Below are 16,383 nucleotides of genomic sequence, written 5' to 3'. Positions count from 1 at the left end.
AGGAAAACTATTTAGCCAAGTCCACGGGCCTTTCAGTTTAAAAAGTAGTTTGTGAAACCTGACATAGTGGCTCTCTGACATGGATTAGGTGGCCACTCTACCACCAAGTGACACTGACGTTGTCACAGATGACCAAACACGGGAAAAAGGGAAGCCTGGGATGCAGATGAGAGTGCAGGAGGTTTATTAAGCAATGCACAGGGCAGACTGAGAAGATCGAGGCAACAAAGACACAGTCGCTAGCAAAGACAACACTAGCAACAGTAAACTAGCGAGCCAGGCCCTAAATGCTTATGTATAATGGGGAAAACACAGGTGCAACACATGAGGGCAATCAGGGCAGGATAATGGGTAATTACTGGACACAAGAGGGCAACACAATGGGCAAACACAATAGGTAGGGCTGAGAGAAGTAAAGCCCTTCTGTGGACAGAAGCACCAGCCGACCTGCCTCACGAATATGCCGAGCGCCTTTCAGTAACACCGCGGCAACATCGTTATGTAGAGGGACCCTCGGACTGACCCTGATTTACAGTCCAAAGCAGCGACTGTGGTTCAAATGAGGAATTCAGTAATTGCAACATGTGCTGTGAAATGCCTACATGTTTTATTTTATTTATTTTTTTAATGAACTGATGAATCATTCAGGTTTTCACTATAATGCAGCCCTGGAAAAAATTGAGACCACAGCACTATCTTTTTTGTTTCACTCATTTTTCTATCCTTCTATGAGTAATATATATATTTTTTTTGCAAACTGCTGTCTGGTTCTTCCCTGTTTCTCATTAATAAAGGGCTTCGTCTTTGCTTAATGGGACCTCAGCCCTGCTTCTAGGAGCCTGATGCGAACTGTCCTAGCAGTGCACCTCACACTTACACTAACTGTTTCCCAGTCCCTTTGAAGGTCGCTTGATGACCTGGTTCGTCCTACTATTCACGAGAAACTGTCGGAGAAGTTAATGGTCATCTCTGACATTAGAAAGTCACTTCTGCTCTTTACCTGACTGGTTTCTGGTCGTTCCCAGTGTCTCCTGTTTCACTTTATGCTTGTGTACTGCTGTCTTAGAAACGTCAAGCCTGGAAGCAGCCTGCCTCGCAATGTAGCCTTCTGCCAGCAGAACCAGGATTAAACAATGGATTTAAAAATTTAGATTTGTTTAAAAATATAGAGCGGTCTCTTAATTTATCTCGCGGCTGTATATAACATAATTGAACAGCACAGTAGCTTGGTTTCCTGAGAAATTGTAAAGATTTAAGTGTCTCTAAATTGCCTGTAGCATGTGAGCGCAAGCCCTGTGACAGACTGCGTTACCCAGTGCAGACACAAGGTCTGAAGCTCATCCCAGGAAGTACAAGGCAGGGGGGGCAGATTGGGATGCAGGTAGCCTGATATCTAACAATGTTATGGTGTCAGACATCGCGCTACCAGTGCTGGGGTAGTCAGTCAGAGAAGTAATCCATTACAGACAGAGGTGGAAAGTTCAACCACATTTTTTTTTTTGTTTTTTTTTTCAACCAACCAGTTCAGCTCTCTCTGACTATGACTCTTTATACTCAACTCGTCAGTTGAAACAAAACACTGGTAAGGATTTGTGCTTTCTGAACCCAAACTTTCCACCTCTGTCTGTAATGGATCACTTTTGTAAGTAACTTACCCAACACTGCACATTTTCCAGTAATGCACATTATAAGTGCATTTAATAAAAACTTTAATAAAAATGTCTACAGCTTTGTCTGCCTGCTACCCAATGTCACTCAAAATCCGCTAGTTAGGATGAACTTGTGCAGTGGCCGAGTCCATTGACGTGCCGGCATAATGAAAGTAGATTGGGCGAATGGAGTTTGCGTGTGGGTCGGCTGTGCTGCTGCGGATCGATACGGGCGAGCTCTACACCTCTCATCCTCAAACACTAAATTAAGATAAATATTGGTACTTCTGCGGCCATGGACTGCGAGGGACGACTAACTGAAGATCGGGTTCGCCCACGGGGCTTAAACTGTTATTTATCTGTTCAGTGATGCTGAAGGATTTCGATTAGCAGCTTGCAGCAACGGTCCAGTGACGTTTTATAGTGTATTTAGAAACACGGCAGAGACGTTTTGGAAGAAGAATGTAGGTGTTAATTAACCACATCCAGTTTGTCCTGAAAGGCAAAATAATGAGGTCTACAGTTGTAATCCATCGGTATAATTATATGTCCACTTCAGTCGGAGTATGGGTGTAAATATATATAAATATTATTTCATGGGTATTACGTGGGTAATTATTTTACTTCTTTGCCATGTTTAATTAATTAGCATAGTTAAAAACTATAAATTGGCATGGAAAACAACTTCACCCAGCAATCAAATCAGTCGCCGAATTGTTAATCCACACGATATCGGGGCAAGTATATCCACCCCATCACGTGTTACCACATTACTGGCAATTATGATTATCACACGCAGATATCGGATTTATAATCTCTGCGCAAACAGCACAGTCTGTCCTTCTTCAATGAGACACAGTGGGGATTCTAATCAAAGCTGATTTAGAGGACAACAAAAAAAGGGATTAATGCAGGGGTTCTGGTATATATTCACGCTGGAAGAGTCCAAATGAATTATTTCGGGGGGGTGCATCTCTTGTGAGTGCAGTGGCTGGGAGAAGAACAATATGGAAGCAGAATATTGTCGTGAACATGAATGGACTTGGGAAAGTCAACAAGAGAGTCGTTAGTGAATTAATTGCGCGTAGCTGGATGATTAACCCCTATATGGAGCTCCTGGTCACCTCTGCTTGCACAACTTCTGAGAAGCAGGGAATGAAACATCCTGGACCAATTACTCTGGAGTCTCTGTACGGCAGGGAATTGTTCATTTAATACGTGCTAATCAAGCCCGTTGAGGTACGGTAACCGCCTTCCTCTAAATGCAGTTACAGGAACTGGGGCTGCTTTAAGAGAACGTTGCAGCCACATGTATCCACATAGTCTGCCATCACCAGTGTCTCTGGTGCTCCATGGTTGGTGTGTCATTAATAACCGCCTTAATGGCACCATGTGACATCCAGCCACGCCCACCTGTGTCTTCCCCCTCGGGCATTCTGACTGCGTGACCCTGCTCGTCGTTAACAGCATTGCCTCGGCGCCAGCCAGGGACCCCCCGCCACCGCAATCAGCTCAGATGGGGGGTGACGGAGCTGCTCGTGACCTGCCAGAGTAAAAACCAATCAATACACAAAGAAAGATTGATGAGCGAAAGCCAAGCGACCAGGCCGAGAATAGCAATCGTATAAGCTGCAGAGGCATGCAAAACTGCCTATTCTTATCTAGTATCCATGCGCCTGCGTCTACAGAACTCCATTCGCTGTGATTCACGACACAGGACCAATCAGCTTCATCCAGGCAATGCCATTGGATACCCACACTGGACATCAAACCAATCAGAATGCAAGACCTGACCACTCATAAGCGCAGGATGGCCTGATAACTGGTGCCCTGTGTCCCCATTCCCCGCTGGATGGCCGCTGCTTACGCAAGGCCCGGTCCTGCATAGTGACTCAGCAAGGCTCCAGCTTCGATGGACAGGCTGTAGTGAAAATGACTCTTCACAAGATGAAAACGGATTAGCGGACTTCCGCAGACAGCCGCCAAATGCGATCTAGGTCCCCATTAGCTCACGGGCTCCTTCTGACGCCCATCACTTCAGCTGTGATGGCACTTGAGGGCAGCAGGGGGCTCGCGGGGCAGGCCGGTAATCACACGTTCCCCGGCGGAGTAAAGACACGATCAGAGCTCGCTTAATGGCCCAGTGTCCGCTCCATACCAGCAGGCTTCCTAGGTGTGCCTAGAAGAAGGCTCTGCGTTACCGTTAGTGTTGACTGAGGACATCGCAAGAGTTTTAAGCTGCCGAAAAGGAAAGTTTTACCACATGATGACTGGAAACATGACTGCAAAATCAAACTTATTTCACTCATTCATTTCATTGTTTTAGTGTTTTTTTGTGACCAAATTTTTATTAATAAATAAATAAATTTATTAATAAGAAATAAATAAATATTTTTATTTTTTTATAACAAACAACAAAATGGAACAGAGCAGAACATACTCCACCCCCACCCCACCCCCATTCATTGTTTTAGTTGAAGATTTTCTAATAAATTCTGTCAATTAATAATAATTTCCACCCTCTCCCAAAACACTCATAAGACCCACTCTCTCTTCAGGCGAAGACCAGGCCATGTTTATAGGGACACATACAATCATCAGTACATTTAAATGATCAAGTCATCCTCCTCCGGCCCGATAGTTAAAGAATCATTTAATAGGTGGAAGAAAGTCAAAAGAGAAAATACAGTGACAGATGGTTCATAACCATAACTGTTCAACTTGGTGTCAGAAGAGTTGAAATCCTATAAAACTTCAACAATCAACAAACAGCTTTTTAAATAATGCTGCTGACTGGCAGTTAGCTAAAGACTCCCTCCTCTAAAGGAGTCAGTAACTCCCTTAGCTAGGTGGAAAGGCACTCTCAGTAACACCCTTAACTAGGCCGAAAAGAGCTCTCAGTAACACCCTTAGCTAGGCCTAAAGACGCTCTCAGTAACACCCTTAGCTAGGCCTAAAGACGCTCTCAGTAACACCCTTAGCTAGGCCTAAAGACGCTCTCAGTAACACCCTTAGCTAGGCCTAAAGACGCTCTCAGTAACACCCTTAGCTAGGCCTAAAGACGCTCTCAGTAACACCCTTAGCTAGGCCTAAAGACACTCTCAGTAATAGCCTTAGCTAGGGCTAAAGACGCTCTCAGTAACACCCTTAGCTAGGCCTAAAGACGCTCTCAGTAACACCCTTAGCTAGGCCTAAAGACGCTCTCAGTAACACCCTTAGCTAGGCCTAAAGACGCTCTCAGTAACACCCTTAGCTAGGCCTAAAGATGCTCTCAGTAACACCCTTAGCTAGGCCTAAAGACGCTCTCAGTAACACCCTTAGCTAGGCCTAAAGACGCTCTCAGTAACACCCTTAGCTAGGCCTAAAGACGCTCTCAGTAACACCCTTAGCTAGGCCGAATGATGCTTTCAGTAACACCCTTAGCTAGGCCTAAAGACGCTCTCAGTAACACCCTTAGCTAGGCCTAAAGATGCTCTCAGTAACACCCTTAGCTAGGCCTAAAGACGCTCTCAGTAACACCCTTAGCTAGGCCTAAAGACGCTCTCAGTAACACCCTTAGCTAGGCCTAAAGACACTCTCAGTAATAGCCTTAGCTAGGGCTAAAGACGCTCTCAGTAACACCCTTAGCTAGGCCTAAAGACGCTCTCAGTAACACCCTTAGCTAGGTCTAAAGACGCTCTCAGTAACACCCTTAGCTAGGTCGAAAGGCGCTCTCTGCTTCCACATCAAAGGTCTCTGAAATTATGAGGTCATTTCGCATTTGAAGAGACAAAACACAGATAAAAGTAAGTTTTTATATTTCATTTTAGTCGCCCTGCCTATAAATATGTTAACTTGAGCTGGTTCAAGGTTTCCAATACAGGAGCTGTTTACGTAAACAGAACCTTGTTAAAACAAGGGATCCTTCAATTACACTATACTTGTGGGGACACAAATAATGTAGTACACTCTTACTTAACACATTAATTAGCAGGAAAAATGTCAGTTACCTACTGTTCCCATGTTCGTTCATCATTAATCAATCATAACGGTTCATGGATTTCATGCAGTTACTATATTTATTCATGATTTGTAACTGAGTAGTAACTGAGTTACTAAGTTATTCGTTCCCCCCTCAAATAAAGTGTTAGCAATCCTTCTGAGGGTTAAACACACCTTACCTGACAGTGCGTTCAGGTCACCTGGCTGAACGTCGTGCACTGCTGAAGAATGCAGCCGACTAAATTCAACTTCAAAAGTTATTTCTTTTCATCAACCAACTTTAATAGCTATTACAGAAAATAGGGGCCGGTGGAACAAATGTAGACTTAATAACCCCTTTTTCATGTCAGTAGATAATAATCCCTGTCAATCTACATTTATATAGCATTGGACACCTACAGGACGATTAGAAGAGACGTCTTTGGGCAAAGAAATGACCTCAATATGCATAATTTCCCATTTCTCCTACCCTGAAACAGCTCCTCATTCTAACTTGCTTTATGAGATCCAGATAAATAGGATGAAGTGGATGTCACAAAAAATAATAATTCCAGCCCTTTGTAATGTGTGTTCCTCACCCTGAATGCCCGGATTAAATGTTACACTATCTCACCATGCTTCTCCTACACATATGACAACTGGAAATTCATTAATTGGCTGACTAACTAATAACGGCTGATATTAAAAACTCTGAGGAGTCGGCCTGTCCCCTCTGCTCTCTCTTTCTGGCGACTCTGCTATCCTCCTACGGTCCATGATGTGTGACCTGAACTGATAGCTGTAATACTGGTTTTTCATGTGCGTTTTGTGTGACCACAATCTCTGCTACCTATAGCCCAATGCATTCTGGGATAGCCTTTAGCCTAGTGCATTCTGGGATAGGTCTCAGCCTTCCCGTAACCCCACCTCAGATGACCAGTTATGTAAACTAGACGGATTATCGAATTACTACTGCTTTTAGTTCAGCCCTGAATTTATGTTATTTCCAAAACCAGCCACACAATGAGGGAAACGTTTTCCTCTTTTGCTTTGCTCTTCTGCTGATGACCGAATTGGTACAACAGTGGGATTTCACGGAGCAGGAACCAGCACCAGTCTCCTCGGAGGTGGAGAATGAGGAAAGCCCATGGGCCGACATATCTGTCCCACTGTGACGGATGCACCATGCTTTCTACTGTTTGTCTAGGAAACAGCTTACTTAGATCAAGCCTGACAGTGATTTGTCACCAGGCTGCCTGCGCCAACCTCATTAGGACAATGAATCTTCGAGGACGTTATCCCAGCGTGAGACCGCAGTGGGGGAGAGGGGCAAACGGATGGCCCGCCTAATTAATGACCCCTCAATGCAACGTCTTTCATTTAATTATTGCCCCACGCCTGAGATCAGTAAATAAGCTTGAAATTGGATAGCAAGACAAAAAAAATCTGTCCTAAATGCACCCTGAAAAGCGAAGATACCTTGTGAGCACGTGTGTGAATGACAAGGAATTTCCATGGCAAGACGGCAAGCATCGATGGGTCCCGGCAGATGGCCGTGGATTCTGCCACCCGACATCAAAACCGGAAACTAACGGGAGAATGTCCTGCTGAATACCTCTAAGGAGAATCCCAGCTGTTCCACACTGAAATTCTCGACCCAGATCTCCCCCGTTGCACACATTGTGCAGGAAGATATTTTTCATGCTTTCTTAAGCATAGCATGCCAGTGTCTGAGATGAAGCTTTTGTTTAAATAAATCTAATTGTCATGCATAATTTATACATATTTAAATAATTTATAATATATACACACACCCTGTTTAGTATTATTAAAATGTAACCTTAATTGCTTGGAGCTTGTTGTAAATGTTGTATATAAACTGCTGAATTTTCTGTTAAGACTAAATAATTCGAATCTTATATAGTATTCATTCCTATGAATGCAACTTTATGAATAATTACATTTGTGATAAGCAAATAGTTTGTGAAAGGAGTTATTTGTAACAACTAATAAACTTTAATAAAATGAACTTTCAAATTTGCATTTTTAATCCCTTCTGCATGTGAAACCAAAACCATACAGTGCTTTACATCTTCATTTGTGTAACTATTGCATAAAGCTTGGTGACTAAACATATTATTCATCTGCCCATTCTCAGGACAACTTACCACATGTTCTTGGTTAATATTACTAGTGGTAAAAGCTATGTGACGAGAGAATGAAAAGAATGATGAAAACATTATACATGAGAGTGGGAGGGGGCCGCCAGAGGCCCCGCCCACAAACTCTGGTCAGTACTCATTAGCACAAAAGGCCATCCCAGAGCAGCCATTCGATGCCTCCGAGAACCTCTCAGTCAGTAGGAGGTGGAACCCAGTGTTTTGTGTTACAAAATGATGACATCATGACAACATCATGACCTTGATACGTCATTATCAATGCAATCATCGTGATCTTCAAATCAGACGTCCCCTTCTAGTCTACGGCACCCAGAAATAGTCGTTAAAGGATGATAGGAAAGATTCATTAGCTCAAAAAACGTTTGCTTCTCATAGAGAGCGGCCCAATATATTTTAATAAAAGGTTAGTGTTCCATTGGACTTGGAAAAAACGTAAAAATGCTCTCGAAGCTCCACCTGGCCTTGTCGGATCAGAGATCCGGCGTCTGCTCCAAAGCCAGGCATGTGTTTCCTTCGTACGCTCAGCACGGGAGCGAGGTTCTCCTTTCAGTTCGCGTCTCGCTGGTGGCACCTATCACATTCTGTTTGCTGAAGCCAGCAACTGAAATTTTGCTCCCCCGCTTCTCCGGGAAATAGAACCAATTCTTACATCTCTCTTCACTTTGCTGTTGCTTCAGTACATGCCAGAAAAAAATATAATTTTTAAATGACATACGGAGAGCTGCTAAAAACTGAAACACATTCATCATGCGGCGGGAAAATGTGTATGTCTAACAAGGACAATTCAGGTGAGATCACTGTCATCATTAAAGCGCTAGAACCTTCCGTATAGTGTATAGTAGACACTTTAGTACACAGTGACTGCTTTACTGGGTACCAGGTAGGATCTGCTATACGGGCACTTCTAGGGTAAACAATGTATCCATTCAGACAAAGCTTTCTGCTCACTATTGTGCTGAGCTGTTATTTTTGCACTTGCGGCCCTCCCGTTAGCTTACCACTTACTAGATTTTTTTTTTCATCACACCTTTCTCTGTAAACTCTAGACACAGTAGTGCATGATAATTCCAGGAGGGCGGTTGTTTCTGACATCCTGAGACCATCACGTTTGGTGTGAACAATCATGGCACGTCTTAGCCGTTGTGATACTTTGCCAGACACTAAGGGCGTACTCACACTTGGCCCGGATGCCTTGTACTGTGCCCGAGCATGACTGCCCCCCCCCCACTCCCCTGCTGGTCTACACACATATTTCGCTGAAAGTTCTGGGCCCGAGTGCTCTTTTGTCATCACCATACAACTTTTTGTGTTAAAGAAAACCCAGGAAGGAATGCACTCTTACACACCCCAATGGGATTCATGATTAATGTCCTTATTGTGTGGCTTATTTTGAGTCATTTTGGGTGAGATGACACATTTAATTTAGTAAGTATGCAACACCGTGATTTTTATTTATTCGTGCTCCATGTATATAGAGATAGCCCCTCATTTCACGAAATATCTCAGTGTTTGGGCAGACTAGTGTTGCATGGGATACCGGTACTTGAAAAGGTTCCCTTGGTACCGACATTTTGTAAGCTGTTTAATATTACATTTCTTTAGTACCAGTGCTAATTACACTATAACATACATCACTTATCTTATACTGCTAACGCTAACCATTGAATCAGAACTGTGGACTATCAAAAGCCCACACCTCTTGCGTGCAATTTTAATAACAACAGAGCAGAAGTGCCCAACAATCAGGGGTGGATACACCCTTTATTAAAATCAATACAATGTATTATTGTTCTCCTTGTAACTGAATGAATCAGAGTTAAAAATAAATTAATTAAATGACGCGATCTGTACAGCCTACTTGATCTGGGCCTTCCAGGTTTGGTTCATGGATAGTGTGCATGAGTGTAGGCGTGTGTCATCATTGACTTCATGTCTGTTCTGTACTTGGCATGGTTAGTGTTCACAATGCATGTGCACCGTGCCTAAGTCCGACTAAGCGTATTGTGCTGGGGCACTGTAAGGGGTGATCGCACTAGTCAAACGTAGTGGACTTTGATGATGCACGGTATGGATCGGATAGTGTGATAGTGAAGCTCTCCCACCTGTCTCTGTGTCATATGTGTTCAGTTGCAACTGCATGGTTGTACTCTTTGGAGGGGTTGGCTACTGCAATTAACATGATCCTATTGTAAGTGGCTCTTGTTGTCATGTTGGGATTACAGATTTCTCCATAGAAATGAATGGAGAGTTCCCGTAAAGAAATAATTACAAACCTGTGTGTGTATGTGTGTTTGTGTGTGTGTGTGTGTGTGTGTGTGTGTGTATGCGCGCACGCAATGGACTGGCATCCCATCCTGGATGTCCTCAGTTTTTTTCTAGTCATACAAATTACGATCCTTCTCGAAAAAGCACAGCTCATCCCTTTGAAGTGCATTGCAACAGAATAGTTTTTTTTTGAGTGTTTGCAAGAGTACAGTCTGCTTATCACAGTCAAACTGCAGGCTATTGTTTCATCAGACAATAGGTGCACAATTCCATTGTCCCCACCATTGACTCGTATACCAGCGGTTGCGTAACTGCAATCCCGGACAATGTCAACGCACAACATTTAAGCCATAATGTATTCTTTGATACATTGCATTTTTAGGTTAAAAAGGCTAAACACTTCCTGTCACTTCCTGCCAATCCAGCACAATCCCTCACAAGCCTACTACTGTCTTGCTGCCAAGAGAGTGCCTCGCTTTAATCCATTAATTAATTTGTAAATTATTGCAGGTGAGTAGAAGGGGGATGTCCATGACTTTGTTGCTCCCCCAAAAACATAACCATCCCTCTCCATCTCACGGCGCACTGACGGTTTGTTTAATTATTAGCGCACTCGTTTGAAGCAACTGGCAGTTCCACCCAGCTGTGCCGTCCAGACATACTTTGACAAATTTCCTCGACCCAGACAGCTATAACGACGCACAAACCCTCCCTTATCTCGTTCGTAGCTCTGATCTCCCCTCCGACGCGGAAAGGCAGCCACCAGACCATGGCTAGACAACTCTGGGACTCAGGAGACCCATTATTCCCTTTGTGCTGTGATGGACACAACCTTTAGTGGTATAAGGAGTCCTAGTCACAGATATGGTGTGGGGAACTTACAGCTGCAGCTCACCGGCAGTCACACAGGAAGTGACAGGAGAAGGTAGGCGTGGGTGCCAACGCCGCGGGATTAAAGTGAGTCACCGCCCTGCAGCGGCCGGTATTTAGAATGGCCAGGGGCTCTGCTTTCGGGAGGACCGTTTGAGGCAGAAATGATGAAGGACATTAATATTTTAATGAAGCGTTTAGTCACTAAGCCCTCGCAAAGCGCGGAATTAATGCCCACGTTACAAGCACGGCAAACGCTCTTTGGAATAGCTGACAAAATTCTTGTCACGAGTCGCCGCGCATTTCGGAATACCTCGATTTACCAGGCGTACGAATAAAGCTGACGTTGACGTCAAACGCAGATGTGAAAGTGTGCTTCTCAGGATCCGGAAGGCCATTAAATCAGAATGTAATGAACTGTCATCCGTTATACTTCCATGAGGAAATACATTAAGAGTGTCATGTACAGGTTACATTAAATCCCAGCATGACTCAACATCTACGTTTCCTACGATGACTCAATTAAAGTTCAACAACAGTGCATCAGCAGAAGGATTTTGAATTGCAAGCTAATAACCTTACCTATTTTTGACAGTTTCAGTTTTAGCACCATCCAGCCGAAGTAAAAGGGCAAGAAAACGTAACTGTGTGGATACCAAAGTTTGAAATAAATGCAAGTGTGGACATATTTACAGCCAAAACTTGACTGAATCTATACGCCATCCTTCGATGACTTGTCTGTGAGTACTTTTCCCAGCACTGATTCACCAGTTAAGGGGATATCGGCAATAAATCTCTATCATGAGGACCTAAACTAAACTTTCAAGATGCAAGCAAACTGCAAACAGTCCTCCAAGACACATGGGGGTGCCATCGCCCCCGTGTCTCACTCTCACTTGATCCTCTTTTCCTATTAAACCTGCAGCACTTAACCTTTAAGCACGACAGCTATTGGATTATGAGGATTACATGACAGTAAACAAGAGCTATGTGTTTTTGTTTCACCTCACGCGCGAGTCCACGGTACACGTCCTCCTGAGGATGTGCGGAGGTGGTTTATGCGACTGCAGTAAGGGCCTGAATATGCGTGTGCATACATTGATAAGAGAAGAACACACCTCTTGCTCCTTGGAGACTTAAGTGAAAGACACACAAGGCAATTAATTAATGACAGTATGACAGCATGCACATGCTACATTGGGCTCCTAATGAACTTGGTCTACAGACTCTAATACTTATTTTCATTCCATAACTGATATTGGGCCTAATTGGATTTTTTTTCACATTACCTACGGATTCAAAAAGTGTTGCAACTAATAAATCGCATCATCTCATGTAGTTAAAAATAATGAATCACTGCATTTAAAACGAAGCTGAACATCAGTCATCGGACTAACATTCTGGCATGGCAATTTGTTACAAGCTCCAACAGGAGAGATTAGGAGGACAGAAGGCAATGGAGGAACGACGGAGAAAAGAGAGGGGCATTTAAGGGGAAAACACACACACGTGTGGCGGGAACTGGCACAAGCACCAGCGTGGGCCATTGTACACCCCCCCTCACCTTTTCCCATTTGGCACATTCCAGAAGGGTCCCCACCTCAGAAACAGCCCGCTAATAGCTTATCTTAATTTCCAAGGCAGGGAAATCCGGGATCCTGTCCCTGCTGACCCCATATAAGGGATGCCAACAGGTATTTCCTGAGCAAATGGAGGGGAGGAAGGATTAGGTCTCATGTTCAATCCTGGGGGGGGGGGGGGGGACAAGACCACACGATCATCAACGGCACGTGTTAATGCTCAATCTGGAGTTCTGGAGAAAAAGAATTCCTCTAATCACATATGTCCTTTCTGTTTTCTAAGAACACGAGACGCACTACAGAAACAGACCACCACAAAATTCCTTTGCTGAAGAACCAGTGGTTAAAATATGCATTGGCGGACAATCATTTTAAATATAATCTCTGTCATGGTTACAGTGCAGGAAGATGCCTGAAGATTTTTCAGGCACTCACGATGTTATCGCACTGCATGTTGTCACGTCCTGCGAGGCAGAGCCAACATGTTAACCCTATCACTGGCTAGACCTGTGCTGACCAGCATAAACACTTAAATGGCCACGCATACAGTACAGTGCAATGTTTTATTGCAACGTTTATTGCATACTGAGGGTTACTGCCTTGTCCTGTGTCGCTCCCTGTTTGCCCAAGCCTTATCTGTTCCCGTTCCCGCTCCTTCCAGTTCCTGTCCCCCTCAGACCAGCCCGTTGTCGTCATCTTGCCTTCCATGCACCCGTCACATCTCACCGCCCAGGCTTTCTGACCTCGACCTGCCTGCTTGCCTGCCGATTCAAGTTCTGTCCGCCTGGCTTCTCAAATAGACTCAGCCTCTCCGCATCACAGGTCTTCATGAATCTGTCCTCCCCGGTTCTGACGATATTTTGCCTCCATTTTGAGTTCTGGGGGTGTGAATTTCCCAGCCATTTTTCACAATACATCTATGCACGACATAAACGGCAATAGTTTTGTAACAGCTAACCACCATTTGTAAAAATGACAGACATCAATTGTAATTTGTTTTTAAGTAGCATTCAAAGCCTGTGATGATGCTAAACGCTTCCCATTTCTATGTCCAAAGCAAGGACGCAGGGAACACAGCTCCGTTTTCACATCTTTATCTGAAATCAGTCCCGAACCAGCTATCAAGCACCTTTTGTGTCTGAGCTGGGGTCAGCAGTCAATGGCCTTGTCTGGAGGAGGCCCAACTTCTCCAAGCTGCGTCTTTCAGATCTCGAGAACATTAAAGGAGTTTCGTCATCATTAAAGAATACACATCAGCTCGGCCCCGCGTCCTTTGAAGCGAGATCCTCAAGGGAAGTAAGCCAGCCCCTCCCCCCAAAGGCTTCTCTCTGTGTTGTCAGCTCTGGCCTGTGCCTTTATAATGAGCAACGTATGAACAGAAGATGCCTCATCACATCAGTGCCAGTTCTGATTGGACAAGAGTCCGGGTGAAACCTCTAGAGATCAAAAAAGGGTCATCGGAGGTCATGGAACATATCAGGAATGCACTTCAAATGTATTCATATTCAACACAGTCATACACCCTACATCTTCAAACCGCGTATCCTGGGCATGGGGGGCTAGAGCTGATATCATAGTGAGACAGAAACAGGAAGTAAAAACGGCGGCCAAGTCGATCGTTTAAAGTCAGGGTGAGGTTTTTCAGAGGAACTGAAAAAGATAATGAAAAAACTGGAACAATTCAAATAATAACCACTGTGAATTATTCAGTTGATGACTAGTCAGCCTTAAGGATGGACCTCAGCCCTGTGCCCTGTGCCGCCTGGGATGGGCTCCAGCCCCCCTGTGATCCTGTCTAGAACAGATATTAGAAGATGCCTTTTTGGGAATAGACTGTGGGAGTCTATGAGATTGTGAATTCAGAGCCCATCAATAATAATCATTTTAACTAACAGATGGGTAATTTGTACAGAAGTAGATAATATAAAGGATAAATTTATGATATTTGACTGAAACAACATTCTGGTTTTCTAGCAGCATTATGCTTGAATCTCAATATAAAATATGTATCACAGCAGTAGCCAGTATCCCATGTTATAAAAACACACAGATGTGTCTCAGGCGTTTGTCGGCCCGTCTATTAATCTCCCACATCTCCCACGAAAGCCAATCAGATACAATGCATGGCCGCAGCGGCAGCCTCAGGCAGGTTGGCTGTATCCACCTGCTATTCCGCAGAGTTCAGCGGACACCGGCCGGCAACAGACCAAGAAGCAGCTGCCCTGCAAGAAGTGGTACGGGGAACGTGACCCAGGAAATGGGGGCGAGATCAGGCATGACATCATCAACATGCCGCTGGCTCCCCGGGATGCAAATTCAGCCGCTGAGCATTTTGTCATTTTCGACTCCTGACACATATTCTATTATTTTATTCATAAATGGGTACATGTTCGTAGCTGGCAGACCTATTACACGTTCACCAGCCATTACGTTTCCGAAAGTGCACCTTAGCTCATTCACCCACGTCCATTTCTTAAACTTTATTTCAGTTTAAAGTCTAAGGTGTTGCGATTTACTTTAAAATTGAAGCCGTTCTGCCGAGGTGGGGATGTACGGTTCCTCGCAGCTTGATCCCAGAGAAGCAGGCAGTCGACAACCATTATAATAATCCTGCTGAGAGGCAATTTGTAACAGGTAATACGACGAGAGCGCCAACCCCAGAGGTGAGGACGGGGTATCTGTCAAGCAGCGCGATGTATAGGTGTGGCGTCAGCAAAACAATGCACCCGCGTCCATATGCATTTTAACAGAGACAGGCATTATAACAGCGAGTTCTTCTCAGCCACTGTTCCTGTGGGGGGGGGGGGGGGGGGGGGATGCATTAGGAGGACCAAATAAAAGCGAGGAGCTCGTTAAACACGCGGAACGAAGGCAGATCACAGCGGCCAGCCATTTATCCACGTCGGTTTAGATAAGACGGAGCGAGGCACAAAGCAGAGGCTCTAACGAGTGAAAAAGCGGGGAAGGGGAGCGGAGCTCAGCGTGGGTCACACTTTTCCGCGCCGCTGCCATTGGCCGGCCTGGTTCCCGTCGCAGATCAGCATGCCTGCCGGGTTTACAGCCATTCCCCGCGATCATCAAAGAGCATCAAAGATAATTAGTTGGATTTTTTTTTTCTCGGCATTTACCTTTTTTATCCAGAGCTTTTCATATGAATCATGATTTTTACTTCTTCATCCATCCATCCATCCATCCACCATCGAATCACTTATCCAGGTTAGGGTCAAAGGGCTTGGAACCTAAATCAGGCAGCACAGGGTTCAAGGCTGAGGTTCACCCTGGATGGGGTTCCAGTCCATCACAGGAAATGTTATTCTCATAATTAATCATTTTTAAGCTGATTCAGTCACTTGTTCCTTAAATAGACTGTAACTGTCAGATTAGCGTGCATGCGCATTAAATGCATATTTTGAATACCTGCTGGCCTATTTTGATCAAATTTAGCTATTTGATAATTTAGTTACTGATTGGCCACATCTTAGGGCCAGCGAGAGAATTTGTGAATGTCAGCTGAGCAGTTAAACGCTTTAAAAGCGCCTCAAACGAAGGCCAGTTCTACCAACGCTGCTAATTTTCTGGCTTTTCCAGCTATTAGTGGCTGTTATCTTTAGAGGGTTATGTCATGACCAGTTAAATGGTTTGAACTTTCATTTGTTTAAAAATTGCACTGTTGTCACTGGTCTGTTTGTACTGGTCATGGCCTTCGAAGGGAAAGTGTTTTCACACTATAGGGAATGCATAAGCAGTCCAACAGCTGATAAGCTCAGTTTCGTACAATAACCACCTTAACAAAAGCCCCCTTCGTCAGTTTAAAGAAATAAATCCTTTCAAAAAAGGCAGAAGGAATGCAATTGATGTTCTGCTGGAGTGTAATACAGC

At 44.3% G+C, this 16,383-nt stretch overlaps 1 protein-coding gene across 6 annotated transcripts in view; it reads right to left on the bottom strand.

Moving 5' to 3' along the window:
• The window catches only part of elfn1a (extracellular leucine-rich repeat and fibronectin type III domain containing 1a), a 116,053-nt gene that overhangs the window by 71,481 nt on the left and 28,189 nt on the right, over positions 1-16,383 (bottom strand). Inside the window, exon 2 of one of the 6 annotated variants that reach the window (XM_048990261.1) lies at positions 3,063-3,192. The exons of the other annotated variants lie outside the window; for them this stretch is intronic. The gene's annotated coding sequence lies outside the window, so the exon portion shown is untranslated. The remainder of the gene's footprint in view (positions 1-3,062; positions 3,193-16,383) is intronic. 6 annotated transcript variants of the gene reach the window in all.

The sequence above is a fragment of the Brienomyrus brachyistius genome, chromosome 22 (assembly GCF_023856365.1).
Source record: "Brienomyrus brachyistius isolate T26 chromosome 22, BBRACH_0.4, whole genome shotgun sequence".
Lineage (NCBI taxonomy): Eukaryota > Metazoa > Chordata > Actinopteri > Osteoglossiformes > Mormyridae > Brienomyrus > Brienomyrus brachyistius.
This window is presented reverse-complemented; position numbering and strand designations above follow the sequence as displayed.